Below are 17,406 nucleotides of genomic sequence, written 5' to 3'. Positions count from 1 at the left end.
CTCAAAATCCTTGCCTGGGTGCACTGCATTCCGAAAGCACTCTCACGCAGGGACGAAGGATTAGAGAGGAGGAGCAGAGCAGAAGGTCTAAACACCTGTACCTTGTTTGGTTTCTCTCCTGGTCCGGTGCCAGCAAAGCATCACTGTGCACAGCTAAGACCGATGCCCCTCCCTGGGATGTGCGGATATATTCACTCCCACACACCGGTCTCACAGATGTGCTCTCTCAGACCTCTAATATGAACTGGGGATGGATCTTTCACAGATTTGACAGTCTACATGTGCTCAGTGCATGTTTGGATGTAGCAAGAAGACTGGGGGCCCCAGGTATGCACACGTGTTGAAGGATGGCATAGCAAAGGAGACACTTTATTCCCTCCTGTACCTCTGCTCAACTCTAAGCTTGTTGAGCTGTGTGAGTCTCATCACACAATGTATGTTTCTCCATCATGGAATCTGACACATAACAAGCTGGGAATAAAGACAAAGAGGTGGAAGCCTAGGGGTGGTGAAATTCATCCTCCCATAATGCCCTCTAGAGAATCCAGGGGCCCTGGCTCCCTTATTCACTACTATATCTCTAAGGCTTGGCATGGAGTTTGGCATCTCATAGCAAACGCAAATACTGGAAAGGTGGGAAAGTGACAGAGGTGACGTATAGTCCTTCTACATGCAGACAAGGCTCAGCCTCTTTGAATCCTTGAATAGGTGTGTTGCACTAAAGCAGCACTCACACCTAGGTTCCAAGGATTTGAGAGGGGGAGCAGGCAAGAAGACTCAGCTATCTGCCTGTTGTGTTTGTGTGTGTGTGTCCAGAACAAAGAGTCTTATTCTGAAAACAGTGTCATTTATGAGTAATCATACAATAGGCAAAGAACGTTCTCTCCTGCATAGTTCTCCTGCATGTGATAACACAGAAGACTTAAGCTTTTCTGTATGTGTTTGCAGGCAACAGTGGGGATGCGAGGCCCATGCTGTGAACCACTCCCTCTCAGGACATGGAGGTTGAATGGCTCGTAAGGAATTCCTTCTTCGCAACTGTAAGCTTCATGAGGGCATGAAGCATGGCGTGTCCTGTTGATGACTGTATGCTGATTTGCCAATTTAGTAGCCCATCAAGAAAGAGGTGGTCAGTACATGGAATGCACAGGAAGATACAAAGGTGCTCTGTTTGTACGAGTCAGCACTCTTGCTCTCGGAACCCTTGCCCAGGTACATTGCATGGAGACAGCACTCTCACCCAGGTAGCAAGGATTAGAGAGAAGGAGCAGGGCAGGAGCAGGGCAGAAGGCCCAGGTTAATAGGGAGTTACCCTTCTTCACACAAGCTACTTACTTGCAAAGAGAAGGTTTTTGAGCTTCACATTAAAGATGTCCTGTTGAACACATATTTCTGTTCTCTCCATTAACAACATCATCAAAATATAAACCTATAATAATAAACAGACTAGGGGATTAAGATCAGTGATGCCACCACCTGCCTCGCAAGCACAGGGTCCCCAGTTTGATCCCCAGTACCAAAAAAAAGAGAGAGAGAGAGAGAGAGAGAGAATAAACAGACTGGAAGATGAGGAATGTGGGAGCGAGGTCAGAGAAAATGAATATTGGATAACACAAAGGCTTTTTCTGCTCACAAATCATTTGTGTGACTATGTAGTTTAGCACACGTGCTCTCAAATGCTAACATCCATGAGAACCACCTGAAGAGCTTTGGCCTAAGACAGATTACAGGAGTTTCGGATTTCATAGGTCTGTGACCCACAAATTTGCATTTCTGACAAGTTCTCAGGAGACTCTGTCGCTGATGGTCTGAGGACCTCACTGAGAAAATCAGGGATGTAGTGGGAACACTATGCACTTTAGAATCCATGAACCCTGCTTCAAATCCACATTCTACCACATACTAGCTTGAGGAATCAACTTGATTTCCCCAGGGTCACATGCCACTTTTCAAACACAGAGGTCACAAAGCCCACATCTTCAATGGTGCCAGGAAGACGAAATAACCTAAAGTGGGACACAGTACTTGAACATAACTATTATTTTTACCCTTACTCTCCATTTTTACTTATGTATGCGTTAGCGTGGCTGTGCATTTAGTTCTGTCCTGTTTCCCCAAAATTTAGCCCAAATCTGATCAGGTTTCTAGATGCTACTATCCATTTACAGGAAATACAAACAAGGACAAGACACATGTCAACAGCATCACAGGGATATGTATTAGAAAATCCAGATTATAGAAAACCATATTCGATAAATGGGCCACTTTTCTTCCAACAAATAAATCATAAGAAAAGAAAAATATATAGATAGAGGTAAAATTATAAATCCAAGAGTCAAGATGCCTATCTACCAAATGCAATGTGTAGGCCTTATTTGGATCCTAATTTATGTTGTTTCCATGACAAATGAAAATTTGAATAGACAGGTGAGGATGTTAAGAAATTACTGGTAATTATTTTAAGTGCAACAATAGTATAAAAGTTATTTTTTAAACAGCGTCCCTACCTTATAGAGATACATCCTAATCATTAGCCTTCCTTTTCCTCCATAGTATCTTGCTACCGTCTCAACCTCTAATGCTGCTACAATGTTTCTTTTTGTTTCTAGAATGCAGTAGGCCTTTCCTGATTTCCCTATTTAATACTAAAATTTCTCTACCACCATCTCCATGGCAACTGTCCCAGCCACCCTGTATCTCTTTTCCTGCTTTATCGTTCTCCAGGGCACTTAATCACTAACTGATTCACTATGTATTTTACTCACATATTTTGTTCATTTCCTGACTCCTCCTATTAGGGCAGATATTCTTTTGATCACTGGTGCATCCCTGGTACACAGCAGAGTATCCAATACATAAGAGATGCTCAATAAATATTTACTTAATGAATAAGTTGCTTACAAAAAATCAACTACAAATCATAGGTCTGGGAAGAGAAGAGGGTAAGCTCACACTTTGACACATGTGAATGTCTAAGGCATACATACATCCTCTTGTGCAAGTAAGTGTGCATAAGGAAGACAGGCACGGTGATGGGATTCCATTCCCTGCACCCTAAATGTACATGTGAGCACAATATATACGATATAGTTATATATACATATACATATTAAGGAAGAGAACCATATCCCTCACACCTTGGTTCTTTTACATCTTGAGTTTGCAAGAATTGGCTAGAAACTCCCTTCGATTATGTCCCATGTATGGGAATGCTGAGAAGGCATTCTTTCTTCCCCTAGGGGCTGGCAGGGCAGGACCGAATCAAAAGACTCCCCTTCATTCTAGGCTATTCCTGTCCCTGAATGTGAGGGCGTACACTCTGTACAAGAAAAAAAGGAAGAAAAGTGTACCCCTCCTGCAAGATATTCAGGTGACTGAGCTAGGAGAAAGGACAGAGGGGCATTCTCCTTCCACCACCTGAGTGTGTCTATTTCATGAAGATGTGCCTAGATATATGTACACATGCACAAGAGAGCAAGGAAAGCTGAGGCTCACCATCCTACAAACCCTGCACGTGGGAGGGGTTTCCAGAAAGCTCACCCTCCACCATGCAAGGGATGTGAGAGAGGGAGCAGGGAAGAGCTCACTCTCCTGGCACAGTATGCTAGTAGGCTCAAGAAAGCAAAGGGCAGCAGCCTAAGGATTGCGCAAGGGCAACAAGCCAGCCACGAGAGAGGTGTTGTGGGGTGAACAAGGAAGGGCACCCATAAAGGTGGGGCAGTCTTCGGGAGTGGGTGGCTGGTGGCAATGGTACATGTGTATATATATCCCACACACAGGGCATATGAGAGAGGGGCTACATCCCTTTGGTGATGTACACATATTCATGCCTTTACACAGGAGAGGGAAGAGGAGGCTCACCCTCCTGCAAGCCTTGGGTGTGGGAGGGTAATTAAGATGCCAACGGTCCTACACTCAAGGCATGGAAGAGAGAAAGCAAGTTGAAGGGTTCGCTCTCCTATATACTGTGTGCACATGAGGATATGAGAGAGGTAGAGAGAGGAGGAAGGAGGGAGGGGGAGAAATGAGAGAGACAGAGACAATAAAGAAGGGAGAGAGGGCAGAAGGGAGGGGGGAGAGAGGGAGAGAGAGAGCTAGATGCTTTGTCCAGACATGCTGTGTATTTGTGTACATTCACATATGTACCTCTAGTTCAGGAACACTATTTATAACCTATTATTTTCATTTCCCTTTTTCTTTTCCTTTATTCTTATTTCTAGCACCAGTATAACATTTATTATTGGCAGTGTGCTATTCTAAGTGCTTTCCATAAATAACCCATTTATTCTCACAAAATATCTGAGGTAGAGATCATTAACCCTACTTTATAGATGAAATACCATCAGATTGTGCATATAGAACAGATGGTAAGAGAGCTCGGAACCTAGCATGTGGGCCCTTAGGAAGAGAACCCAAGAAAGCTCCATCTCCTGGGCCACATGTATGCTTGCAGTGGGGGAAGGGAGGCTTGCACTTGTCAGCCCAAGGAAGAGCTGCTCAGGGGATTTTGCACATACAGCCAACAAGATTTGATAATGGTTTTAGACTTGGAGAACAGAGGAAAAATAAGTGTCACAGATTAATCTAGAGACTTTATCTTAGTCAAATCCTCTGTATCCTTTCCCTGAGCAACTGGTGAATGCTGTTTACTGGGTTGGATACCACTGAGAGAGTAGAGCTTTTGACAGAGAGTGAAAGAAAACCAGGACTTCAGTTTGGTTTGCATTCAAGTTTGACATGCTTATTAGGCACCTAAAGATAGATGTCCAGAACACAGTTGGACATAAACATCTGCAATTTAGCAAAGAGGTCCACACTGAAAATAAAATGTGAAAGTCATCCGCATGGCATTCACAGCAACAGGACACGATGAGAACTGCCCTGTATCTCTCTAATGTGTCGAATTCAGGTAGAAAAGGAGGAATCATGAAAACAAACTGAGAAAGAAGTCTGTAAAGTAAGAGAACAATCAAAAGAGTGCAATCCTGGGAGGTAAGCAAAGAGTCTCGAGGTAGAAGGAGTGATCAACTGTGTGCTGATGTGTTGAGTAAGAGGGCCCAATGAATTAGGAGATGTGAAGGGCACTAGGGATCTTGATAAGGGTAATTGCAGTGGTGCAGTAAGGTTAAAGTCTTCATGAATGTTGTTCAAGAAAGAACGGGAGCTGGGTGTGGTAGTGCACACCTATAATCCCAGCTACTCAAGAGGCTGAGGTTGAGGGATCACTGTAAAACCAGCCTGGGCAACTTAGTTAGACCCTGTGAGGAGGAAGAGGGAGAGAGAGAAGGAGAAATGTACACAGAGGGGTTCCTTCTGTAAAGGGAAACAGACAAATGGGGAAACTGGAGGAACTGTTTAAGTGGAGAAGGTAGTGCCTTTTAGTTTTTAAAATTATTTTTAGTTGGAGAATGTTGCAGTACATTTAAATACGAATAAAACACGATGATGCAGGAAGCAGAGAGGAACTGATTGCTGGAGCAGTGTCATGAGTACGGAAAGGGGTTGTGAGTGACCGTGCAAATGGGGACCCGGCCTTGGCTATGGATAGATAGCTCATCTGTTGTATCAGAGAGGATCTCACGTTCAGGCTCACCTGTAGCTTACTAGGGAGATATCATGGGAGCTTTGGAAGTCACTTTCTGGGGCTCCCATTCTTTCACTGAAGGAGGAAGTGAGATCAGCAACTTTGAGTGGGGAGGAAGGAAAGGAAATGACACTGGAGCTCTGCAAGAGGAAGAGGGTTATGGCATCACCACTGGGGGCAGGACTTGCCAAGAATTTTCATAGAGTCAGGCCAGTGAGCACAAGTGTGAGTTTGCTTCTAGCCAGAATCAAATTGCTCTGGGCAAAGCATGGGGGTATAGATCACTGGTACATGTAGTACTTCAGGCTCTGGGCTCAATCTCCAGCATTCTCTCAACCAAAAAGAAAAAGAAAGCTCATAAACCTGTATAGCCAAACAGAGAGGAGTAAGGAAGCAGCTGACATTGTGGCACTGCCCATGTGTACACTGGGAGGTTGTAATAACAAAGGTAGTTATATTCTAGTTTAACCATGCCTGGAGTGGGATGGCGGTAGCTCTAGAAGGCTCACAGTTCTGTGACACTGGATGAACCAGTTCAGGTTTTTCTCTTACGTGTGCACCATTCATGTGCACATGAGAGACAAAACAGTGACCACAATAAGAGACACTGGTCTCCTGCAAACCCTGCAAGTGGGGGTAACAATCTAACAGGAAGGGCAAGTACGAGCCCACTTACCTTCCCTCTGGGTCTCCTTTTGTGTGTGTTTTAGGGAAGCATTGTTTTTGTAAATAAAATTAGGTTTAATATGAAAGAAAATAGGCAAAATTAGGTACATGATATATATAATGTTGGGATATAAGCAGATATCGTGTCACAATATGAGAAACAACATGCTCTTGTACAAGTTTTGTGAAAACAAATCAACTGTCAAAAACGTGTTCACAAGTTCTGAAAATATCTTAATATAAAATATGGCAAATTCAAAAATATCTTGTTACACAGAATACAGAATATACACACCAAAAATGTAAAACAAAAGTAGTGGCAAAATTCTAATTAACCACCGCTGGTGAGAGAAGGGCCATGATCCAAAGGAACCGGAGCAGTTGAGGAAGCTGTTTATTGGTGGTCTGAGCTTTGAAACTACAGATGGTAGTTTAAGAGAACATTTTGAAAAATGGGGCACACTCACAAATTGTATGGTCATGAGCAATCCCCAAACAGAATGCTCCAGGGGCTTTGGTTTTGTGACTTATTCTTGTGTTGAGGTGGATGCAGCAATGTGTGCTCAACCACACAAAGTTGATCGGCTGTAGTGGAACCAAAGAGAGATGTTTCCAGAGAGGATTCAGTAAAGCTTGGTGCCCATCTAACAGTGAAGAAAATCTTTGTTGGTGGTATTAAGGAAGATACAGAAGAATATAATTTGAGAGACTACTTTGAAAAGTATGGCAAGATTGAAGCCATAGAAGTTATGGAAGACAGATAGAGTGGGGAAAAAGATAGGATTTGCTTTTGTAACTTTTGATGATCGCGAAAGTTGATAAAATTGTTGTTCAGAAATACCACACTATTAATAGGCATAATTGTGAAGTGAAAAAGGCCCTTTCTAAACAAAAGATGCAGTCTGCTGGATCACAAAGAGGTCGTGGAGGTGAATCCGGCAATTTCATGGGTCGTGGAGGAAACTTTGGAGGTGGTGGAAGGAATTTTGGCCGTGGTGGAAACTTCGGTGCAAGAGGACGTTATGGTGGTGGAGGTGGTGGTAGCAGAGGTAGTTATGGAGGAGGTGATGGTGGATATAATGGATTTGGAGGTGATGGTGGAAACTATGGCGGTGATCCTGGCTACAGTAATAGAGGAGGCTACGGTGGTGGTGGACCAGGATATGGATACCAAGGTGGTGGAGGAGGATATGATGGTTACAACGAAGGAGGAAATTTTGGTGGTGGTAACTATGGTGGTGGTGGAAGCTATAATGACTTTGTGGTCAACAGCAATCAAATTACGGACCCATGAAGAGGGGGCAGTTTTGATGGAAGAAGCTTTGGTAGTCCCTATGGTGGTGGTTATGGATCTGGTGGTGGAAGTGGTAGCAGAAGGTTTAAAAAAAAAAAAAAACAAATAAGGGCTACAGTTCTTAGCAGGAAAGAGAGGAGTTGTCAGGAAAGTGGCAGGTTACTTTGAGACAGTCGTCTCAAATGCATTAGCGGGACTGTAAAAATCTGCCACAGAAGGAACGATGATCCATAGTCAGAAAAGTTACTGCAACTTAAACAGGAAACCCTTCTGGTTCAGGACTGCCATAGCCACAGTTTGCAAAAAATGCAGCTATTGATTAATGCAATGTAGTGTCAGTTAGATGTACATTCCTGAGGTCTTTTATCTGTTGCAGCTTTGTCTTTTTTTTTTTTTCCATTACATCAGGTATATTGCCTGTAAATTGTGGTAGTGGTACCAGGAATAAAAAAATTAAGGAATTTTTAACTTAAAGAAAACAACTTAGTGGGGAGGAGGGGGTGAAGGGAGGGCAGGGGTAAGGGGAAAAAATGAGAATCAAGACTTGTCCTGTAGAGGTACAAGATCCCAACAATGAATGTAACTGTAGTGTATCCCTAAAATGTACCAATAAACTCAATTAAAGCTGAAAAAAAACAACTTAGTGGCTTATACCTTCAAATTGCAAAGACTATACAGAAACTACACAAATACTAACTCTACTTGAAAGTAAAAACTACATTTTAATTCAAGGCATGTTTTCTTTTAAAGCTTATAGTCTTGCTCATAGCCCTGAATGATCAAGGTGGAGGCTTACACCCCTGCATACATGGAGAGAGACCTGGGGGGAGTGGAGAGTAGAGACAGATAGACATGGGGCAGGTCTAAGAAGAGAGCTTAGTGACAAATCCTGTAAAACATTTTAAAAGTTCACAGTATTTTCGTGATGTAATTATCATCTGAATAATGCTTTACAAGCAATCTTTGGAACAACTAATGGACAAAGGGCTTTTAATGTATATGCCAAGGAAGTTAATGGACTTGTGGGATAATTTTCATATTCCTCTCCATAGATGTCAGGTATGTGGCAACACTGACTATAGTATAATGAGCCAAATATGTATTTACCTTGACACTATTTCTCTAGTCTCAATTTTGCTGGCCAGCAGTATGTAGCTTAGAGGTTGCTTACTTTCCTTGAAGGACATACTCCCACTTTTGATCTTATTTATTTCCCTACATTTAGAGGGACAAGTTATTTTTTATTCCTCAACACACTCAATATAAGCAAGCACTAACGACTGAAGGATTCTTCTCCTTCCCAGTGTATGTGCATGCGTGTGAATGCATACAAGTCTGTGGTCAGAGCCAACCGCTTTTAAAGCCCACCATCCTACAAAGCAAGCTATGGGCAAGGCACCGAGGAGACATGCTAAATTGAAAGGAAGAAAGCACGGACATCTGTAGACCTCACATGCACCCCAGCATGTGAGGTGCATGAGAGGAACAAGCTGGGAGTCTCCTTCTGTCCCCTCACTAACAGAGGACATAGGAGGACATGGACATAGGAGTGAGCAGGTGTGTGGTGATAAGGAGCCTCACTCTCTTACACCCCAGTGAGCATCACCTGGGGGTGGGTAATATGTCATCATCATAATCCAGCCTGTAAGAAAGGCACAAAGCAACCTCAGTTGTGGATGCTGCTGGGTACATGGCCTCGGTGTAGTTGGAGGGACACTAGAAAGTTCACGCTCCTATAAGCCCCGTATGTAACAGTGAAGTTGAAAAAGCACACTCTCCACCATTCAAGGCAAATAGGAGTGTCAATGATTCTGATGTCTGAGACGTGTGCTAAGTAATGAATGTGTGCAGAAAGAGGAGTCACAAGAAGTTGCCCTCTCCTGCATATTGCACAAGTGGGAGTAGAATCTGGGAAGCGCTTTCCCCTGCAATAAAAGCATATAAAAGGGCGGTGAAGTCAGAAGGTTCCCTCAGGCACTCAGTATGTGAGTGAAAGGACAGAAGAGAGGGTAATAGCAAGGCTACTTCACCAGTGAACCCAAAGTGTGGGAGAAGGACTGCAAAAATTCATCCTGTGACACTGTGGGCCATGAGGGAGCAAGCAGGTTGGACAGCTGGAGTGCTGTGAGCCTGAGGCTGGAGGCTTGTTCGTCTCACATTAATAAGTACATCTGCTCAGGAGAACGTTTACTCTGTGGCGGTGCCCAGCAAGGGCAGTGCCCACACAATGGCAGGAATGCAGCAGTGGTGGGAGGGTGAGTGACTCTACTTGCTCATCCCCATCCTTATCTGAGACCAGAAAGGTGCTGCTAATAGGTGATTACTTTCTGGAGTTTTTGTTTGTTTGTTTGTTTTTTCAGTACCAGGAATTGAACTCAAGACCTTGTGCTTGCCAAGCAGGAGCGGACTTTCCAAAGTTTTATGTGTAACAATGAGGTGCTAAGAGAAAGAGAGAATTAAGAGACAGATGCAGTAGTATAATCTTCCATTTTAAAAGTGTTTATTATTATAATTTTTGAAGTAAAGGAGAATATACAAATGAGAAGGCCATGTGAAGTGCGACTGAAAAATACGGTGAATGTTTAAAAATTGTTTTTATTATGGTAAAAGATACGTTGGCATTAATCCCCTCAAAATACTTCCCCCCACTTTTTTCCTGGTGTTGGGAATCAAACTCAGGACCTTACACTTGCAAGGCAGGCATGGAGCCACTGAGCTAAATCCCTGGCCCTCCCCTTCACTTTTAATACACTCGGCGGCAGCATTCACTATATTTCTGATCACACTTCATAAAGCTACTCATGAAAGAAGACTTCCAAAAGTGCTTGAGAAAGTAGCAGAAATGATGGGGGAAGCGTGGTCGAAGTGAAATGGAGTATTTTGAGGGGATTAATGGCAATGTGTCCTTTACTATAAGATCGTCTTAAACGTCAACTGTATGTTTACATTGTACCTCATGTATGCTCAGGAGGTGAGTGTGGTGCTGAGGTCTGCTGGGAAGGGTGGGACTATACAACAGGGACACATGGGAGACAAGGTACTCAAGACGTAACGTTAACACCTCTGGTGGAAATATGTGATCAGCAGAAAAAGAAAACTAATTCTTTAAAAAAAAAGAAAACTCAGATAGTAGTACATTCAATAGCTCCCAGAGTCAGGAAAACTCTAAAAAGAAGACATGCATTTGGGGATTGGTATGTATAATATGACTGTTGCCCTCAAGAAACTTAAGATGTCTGCCTTATCTAAGAGTCACACAAAAAGTTTCCTAACATCTAACCCAACTCAGACTTTATACATGACGACAGAGTTAGGGCACAGAAAATGATGTGGTGAACTACCAACACAAGGCTGTACATGCAAAATATAAGACTTTAGAGAGGAGAGATGCTGCTACAGACCAGATAGGCTGGAAGGACAAACAACCAAAATGACAAGAAAGACAAAGACTGGGAATGTGGAAGAGGAGGTGACAAAGGGTATGCCAGAGGTGAGGAGGAGCACACCTAAATGTTCTACTTAAGAGGCCACAAATAAACCAGTCTGGCTGGAGCGGAGATTCTGCCAGAAGAAGGTGAATAAGGTCATGGCCATGCTGAAGTCTTTAAGTGCTACAATAATAATACCGAGTTAGACTATCAGTGTGGTGAGCAATCACTTAGGAGAAAGAATTTTAGGGGGCTCACTTTTAGTGTTCCTTTTATTTCTCGTTTGTTTGTTTTTGAGACAGGGTCTCATTATGTAGTCTAAACTAGCCTTGAACTCCCAGTGATCCTCCTGCCTCAGCCTCACAAGTGCTGAGATTACAGGTGTGCATCACCACACCCGGTTACATCGTTGCTTTTAATTCATGTATCCATTTGGTTGAGAAGAGGAAAAAACTAAAACTAACCCTAAATCATGAATGTAAGGAATTTGCTGCTTAGAATTAGGTTGTAATAGATATTTTACTTTTTAAAATGAGCTGACTTTTTTAATGTCATTTTTTTTCCAATTTTTAATTAGTACATGTTTGCAGAACACAATGATAACATTCCTCAGGGGAAGTTGGTACATGTACACAACATACATTAATTCTTTTTTCTTCCCCTTCCTCTCATCTTTTCCCCCTCTATTTCTTGGTCCCTTTCCCATTTGCAGAAGATCTATCTCCCTACATCCTATTATTTTCTTTTATTTTGCTCTTTATATTTTGTTGTTTTTTTGGTACCAGGGATTGAACTCGGGTCCCTGCACTTGCAAGGCAGGCGGTGGAACAACTGAGCTAAATCCCTGGCCCTTGCTCTTTATATTTTGAATTTTTCATATAAGAGATGTCATGAGATGAGTTTTTTTTTTTTTGAGAAAAGTCTTGAGGTAGGACAGAAGAAATAAAGCTAGGTAGAAAGGAGACTTTTTAAATTGTACTTTATATTGGGAAATGGGAAGAAAACGTTCGAATGAGAAGGGGAACAAAAGAGGGGGAAAGGAAAGAAGGGACAAGGAAAAAAGAATAGAAGGAAAATATGGAAACAAAGCTTTTGTAAATAAGGAGGGAAGAGAGGTCAAAGGGATGGGAGGGGAATGGGAAAAAAGAAGCAACAAGATATGTCACCTACTGGTACAAATTCCCTATGATGAATGAATATGATCATTATGTAAATCTAAAACGTCCCAATAAATGTTTTGCTTCAAAAAATGTAATTTAAAGAAAAACTGCAGTCTCAGAACACAAGCATGGTTTATTTATATTTTTTTCCCTTCTCCCAAAGCAGCAAAGCTCCACAACCCCCTTTCCTCTGCAAATGGGTCTGCCCATTCCCTTTTACTTGCATATGGTCCTCTTTCAACCTTTTGGCATTTCCCACAGGAATAGACCATTCTCTCACTAGGGGTGGGTGATCCTCTCCCACCCAAGAGGAAGACTAAGACTACAGACTATCAAAATCCACAGATTTCCACCTACCAAAACACATAAAATATCCCAGGTCCCAACTGTACTTTGCCTCATTTCTCTGAGCACCCACATTCTGCTCTTGAGTGCACCCTATATCTACCTCTAATAAATCTCTCTCATGCCGCTTTTACTGATGGGTCCTGAAAATTGCTCTTCTATAATGGGAGTCAGGGAACCTACAGACTTATTGTAAAGGGATGAGTTAAGTTCCCTATTTCAGCCTGGAAGAGATCCAGCCTGGTGACAGTCTCACTATGTAGTTCAGGCTGGCCTTGAACTTACCGTGTAGCCCAGGCTGGCCTGGAACCCACAATGACCTTCCTGCCTCAGCCTCCAAGTGCTGAGATTATAGGCATGCACCACCACACCCAGTTTAAAGTGAGCTGATTTAAGGGAAAGTAGTAAATCCAGATGGACATGAGAATGGTGGCACAGTATGCAAATCACTAGGCTGGCTGTGAAACAGAGCCACAGGCAATGTGGGTGGGCAGTTACCAAAGTTTCTTCAATTGCAGAGTAAAATGCTTCATTAGGAACTTTAATCTAGCAATCAAGTGTAAATGTGGCTTTGCACTAGGAAGATCAATTTAAAACCTCAGCTCTCACAACCTTCAGATGAGAGAGTTCAGGAGGGCCTGAACTATGCTGAGTCGAGGTGAGAAGAGAGAAGTGATGGGGTGGCAGTGGGGGTGGCTAAAGGAGTGATGCAGTAATTTCAAGAACACAAGTAGCAACCCATTCTATGCAGTGTTTTATGAAGATGAATCTTATAGTCTTTGGTACAAGGTTCGAATGAGGATGACTGCTGAGCCAACATAAGTGAGATGAGACTGAGGGGCGCTTTTCAACAACCCACAGAACTTGGGTGATAAGCTTGAGCATGATTATACAAGAAAATGCCAAGGATTCCAGCACTAACACAGAGATAATTGCTAAAGCCAAGAATGAGGTATTTAGGGTCTTAGCACCCTTCACTGAAATGGTTATAGTGTATTACAAAGCACTAAACAACTGAGTGTTGTATGCCATATGGATACCCAGGCCTTCAATGCACAATACTTCTGCTACTCTTAGTCCTGAACAAACTACCTATGTTGTGCTGGTATTCCCAATACAAAACACTAACATTTCCCATCCCCTGTAGTAATAACTCCAAGACATAACACATGATAAACTTGGCAGTTGGGGGAATTTTATCTTATTGCTGAAGAAAATTTTAAACAAAAACCCCCAATAATTTGGAAGGACCTTACTCATGAGCTCAAGTCCCCTCTAAAAATAGACACAGTTAACACCATTCATTTGGTACATAAACGTACTACATCTTGCCTCTTGGCAGACTGGCAAAATGAATAGACTCATTCATTATGTCTTCGTTTATGCTTTTCTTAGGAGCTGTCAAGCTTCTGCACTCTACATTCCCTCCAAGAATTCACTCTAGGAATGTCTCTGCTTAGAATCGCTCACACAGCAGTTATGCACATCCTGCCTTGCAGTCGAGTTATTTGCATTGTGCCTTATCTCTCCCCCAAAGAAGATACTGGCTGTCATTGCTTAGAAGCCTCAGATACAAGTAGAGGCTGCATAGCTACTTGTGAAATAAACCTGTTTGCTTTCAGTCAAGTACAGCTACGCCCCTTCTGTTTGAAGTACTGCCATTTCAAGAGTCCAAAATGTCTTATCAGCAGCTATTCTAATTACTTCCCCTTCACCATTATTGTGCAAGAAAACATGTATAAAATGATTTACTGATTCAGAAAGATTTCAGGGTGTGTCAGCTTTAGGGACACACACACACACACACACACACACACACACACACACACTGTCCCTCCTCAATCACTATTCTGCTTAACCACCCACCCAGGGTGTGGTAGCTATTGGCATGACAAATACTGCCTACACCTCACTGTGATTCTAAAATGTAAGCTTGTGAATAACTCTTTATCTGAATTTAGTCCCAACATAAAAGATATACTGAGTTGAAGATTAGCCTTTATTCCTTCAATGGGCTAGGAAAAAGAAAACATTAAATAATCTGGGGACCTGGATTCTCATTCCAACCTTTCCAGACTGGAGTAGAGGCTTAAGAGCAAGTCGCTGACACTTCTGCACCCTGTTCCTTCATGCAAAAGTTGATACGAACAGAAATTTTTTGGAGGAGGGCAGAGAGAAAGCTCACTGTAACTTTGTGGAAGAATTCATCCAAGCTAGCTTTAATTTTTGTGACCTACTATTGCATATGTTATATGAACATGCATAAACCTTTGTCTTATGCTGTTTCTAGGGTTTATTAGAGAATAAAGATATATGAAATCCATAATATAAATTCAAGTAAGATGATTATAAAGATGTATTCCTGAGGCAGGGAGACTAGACACAGTAGGAAGAAGTGGCAATGAAGACTGAAAAGCAGGATCAGAGAGATAGTAGGAGGACCATAACACTGCAGTGCTACATAAACTAAGATGAGGGCATTTCAAGAATAAGGGAATCACCTTGTGTCAGGTATCACAGAAATTGAGGATAGAAAGGTTTTTGAAAGCTCTTTTTATCTGTGTTAATTCTAGCATATATTAAGCCCCCTTTACCCTATAAAGTTAGAATCTCACTATAACACAACCTACAACGGTGCAGAATTTGACATACCCCTAGTCAATCTCCTATTCCATGCATTTTACTCATTAGTCTATTCTGCTGCATAAACCCATTTGCTCTAACAGATGTGCACTACCATACTTGATTTCATTATTGCCATTGTGATCTTGCCTGCTTAGAGTGCTGATTCTTGTGCTCTCTCCCCCTTTATCCCTTGTTTTTTTTGTTTCCAAGTCTGAATTCTCCTATTTATTCCTTTACATTATTTATTAATTTTTTGGTACCAGGGATTGAACTTGGGACCTTGCACTTGCGAGGCAGGTGGCAGAACCACTGAGCTAAATCCCCGGCCCTATTCCTTTACTTTATATCCCCACTCTTCCCATGGACATACAGGGCCTGAAATGCTTTACAGCTTTGTTCAGCTATTCCTCTCCAAGGCCACCCCTACTGTTGGCCTCAATCCATAGCTGACACCTCCTCTGCTTTCCGGGTCCCAACAGTCCTCTTGCCCAGTTAAGCGAACTTCCTTATAATCAGCCCCACCCATGCCCAACCAGACCTGTTTTTGTCCCCACTCCTTTTTACATATCCAGATATTAGCTTGATTATTCTTAGCTTGATATTAGCTCAAATCCTTCTTGATATTTTTTCCCTTTCCTCAAATTCCTTTGGACTATGCTACTCACCACTTTATTGTACTCGCATTTACCACCTCCCTTCCATTGTTTCTTAAATAGTAAGGACCAGAGAATGCAGAATTCTGGTATATTCTCCTGGTATCTTCCTCCACAGTAATAGATAAAAAACAGGTGTTCAGGAAATGCTTTTGGATCACACAATGTTTACTGTTCTAATTATGCTAATTTTAAGATTCTGCTCTTCTTTGTCTTCTCAGTAATCACATACGGAAGCACAGGAGAGCCTATGAGTGTCAGGACATTGGTTTCTCTACCTAGTCTTCTCCCACTCTAGAATTTCACATATGAGAAACACACACCACACAATAGTAAAAATCCACAACAACGACAAAGGCATCTAGCTAGATGCTTCCCTTTCATTTGAAAAAATTGCCCCTTGCCCAGCATTCAGGTTTAAACAAAGCCCTTAAATTAAAAATCAAGGGCAACCAGAAACCCTTCCTCTCTCCAAGTCTCTGGGGAACAATGTTGACGTTGATCCTGGTAGCTCAGCACATCTCTCTCAAATGCCAGAAGTTCCTGGGTGTCTGACTTCCTAACTTGTCTTGCTGGATTCTTAAATCTGTTTAAACTACTGTATTGCTTAACCCGTCACCCAGCTAGCCAAGTACAAGCCCTTCCTAGTTAGCTCAAGGAAACAACAGCACACCAGTCACACACCCTATTGTACTCTGCCCATTACCGGTGGTAACTGCGACAGATTTTTGTTGGCCAGCAGAACTTAATTAACTAATTTATAAACCAAGGAAAAATTATAGCCCCATATATATGCAAACCTTTATAACTGCAATATGTACATCCCTTAATTAATCATACAGGCAAGCAAATTACTTGCATTAAAAGCAACCTTTAGAAGCTACTAGTGCTCACCTCAAGGTTAATATAACATTGAGTTAAGACATTATTGCTAGAGAGAAAAAAATGAAGAAACAGCATGCAGAACACTCAATATATTGTCCTAGCAAAGTCAGTTGAACTGTAAGAGCCTTTAGCAGTGCACCCATTTTTTCCTTAATACAAACCATAAGAACAATATGTATTTTGTCTCATTCTTCCCTTCTTATTCCCAGAGGTCTTAGAGATTCTACCAGTGATGTACCTAGATTATTGCTGAGAATTTTAATGAGTGCTGATTAAAATACCAACTCTACAAACCACATACAACCATTCAGAAGAAGAGAGTCAGGTTTCTTAGCCATAGTTACTTTGCATCTAATTCTAGGAAGACAAAAATATCTTATATCCAAATTCATCTTTTCAAGCTCAAAGAAATAGTAACAGTGGGAAAATAGGAACTTTTTTGTTAGTTTTGCAAGCTGAAATTTTGTAGGCAAAATATAGAAGTGTACATATAAATCTACATGCAGAGGTTCTATTCAAATGAATAGTGATATGTGATACTTATGTATCTGAGACCCTTTTGCAGATTCTATGGCACAAGTCCTTAAGAAGACATGGCCAAACAGATCATAAATTTACCACTACCACAATTAACTATAATCCAAAATAATACTCTGGTTTCTCTTCAAATCATATAAATCTTTCACCTTTACTAACTATAATTCAAAACATTTGGAAATCTTTTTTAAAAATAAATGAACTGAAGGCCTTATGGATTTAGGCAGTT

At 41.8% G+C, this 17,406-nt stretch overlaps 1 protein-coding gene and 1 pseudogene across 2 annotated transcripts in view; one reads left to right on the top strand and one right to left on the bottom strand.

The window, feature by feature from the left end:
- Clcn5 (chloride voltage-gated channel 5) overlaps positions 1 to 17,406 on the bottom strand; it is a 215,287-nt gene that overhangs the window by 97,526 nt on the left and 100,355 nt on the right. The gene's annotated exons all lie outside the window — the stretch shown is intronic.
- On the top strand, positions 1,138 to 7,630 carry LOC104849820 (annotated as a pseudogene).

The sequence above is a fragment of the Fukomys damarensis genome, unplaced genomic scaffold (assembly GCF_012274545.1).
Source record: "Fukomys damarensis isolate Sample0158 unplaced genomic scaffold, DMR_v1.0_HiC HiC_scaffold_39, whole genome shotgun sequence".
NCBI classification, from domain to species: Eukaryota; Metazoa; Chordata; class Mammalia; order Rodentia; family Bathyergidae; genus Fukomys; species Fukomys damarensis.
The sequence above is the reverse complement of the archived record's forward strand: the minus strand, read 5'-3'. Positions and strand labels throughout refer to the sequence as shown.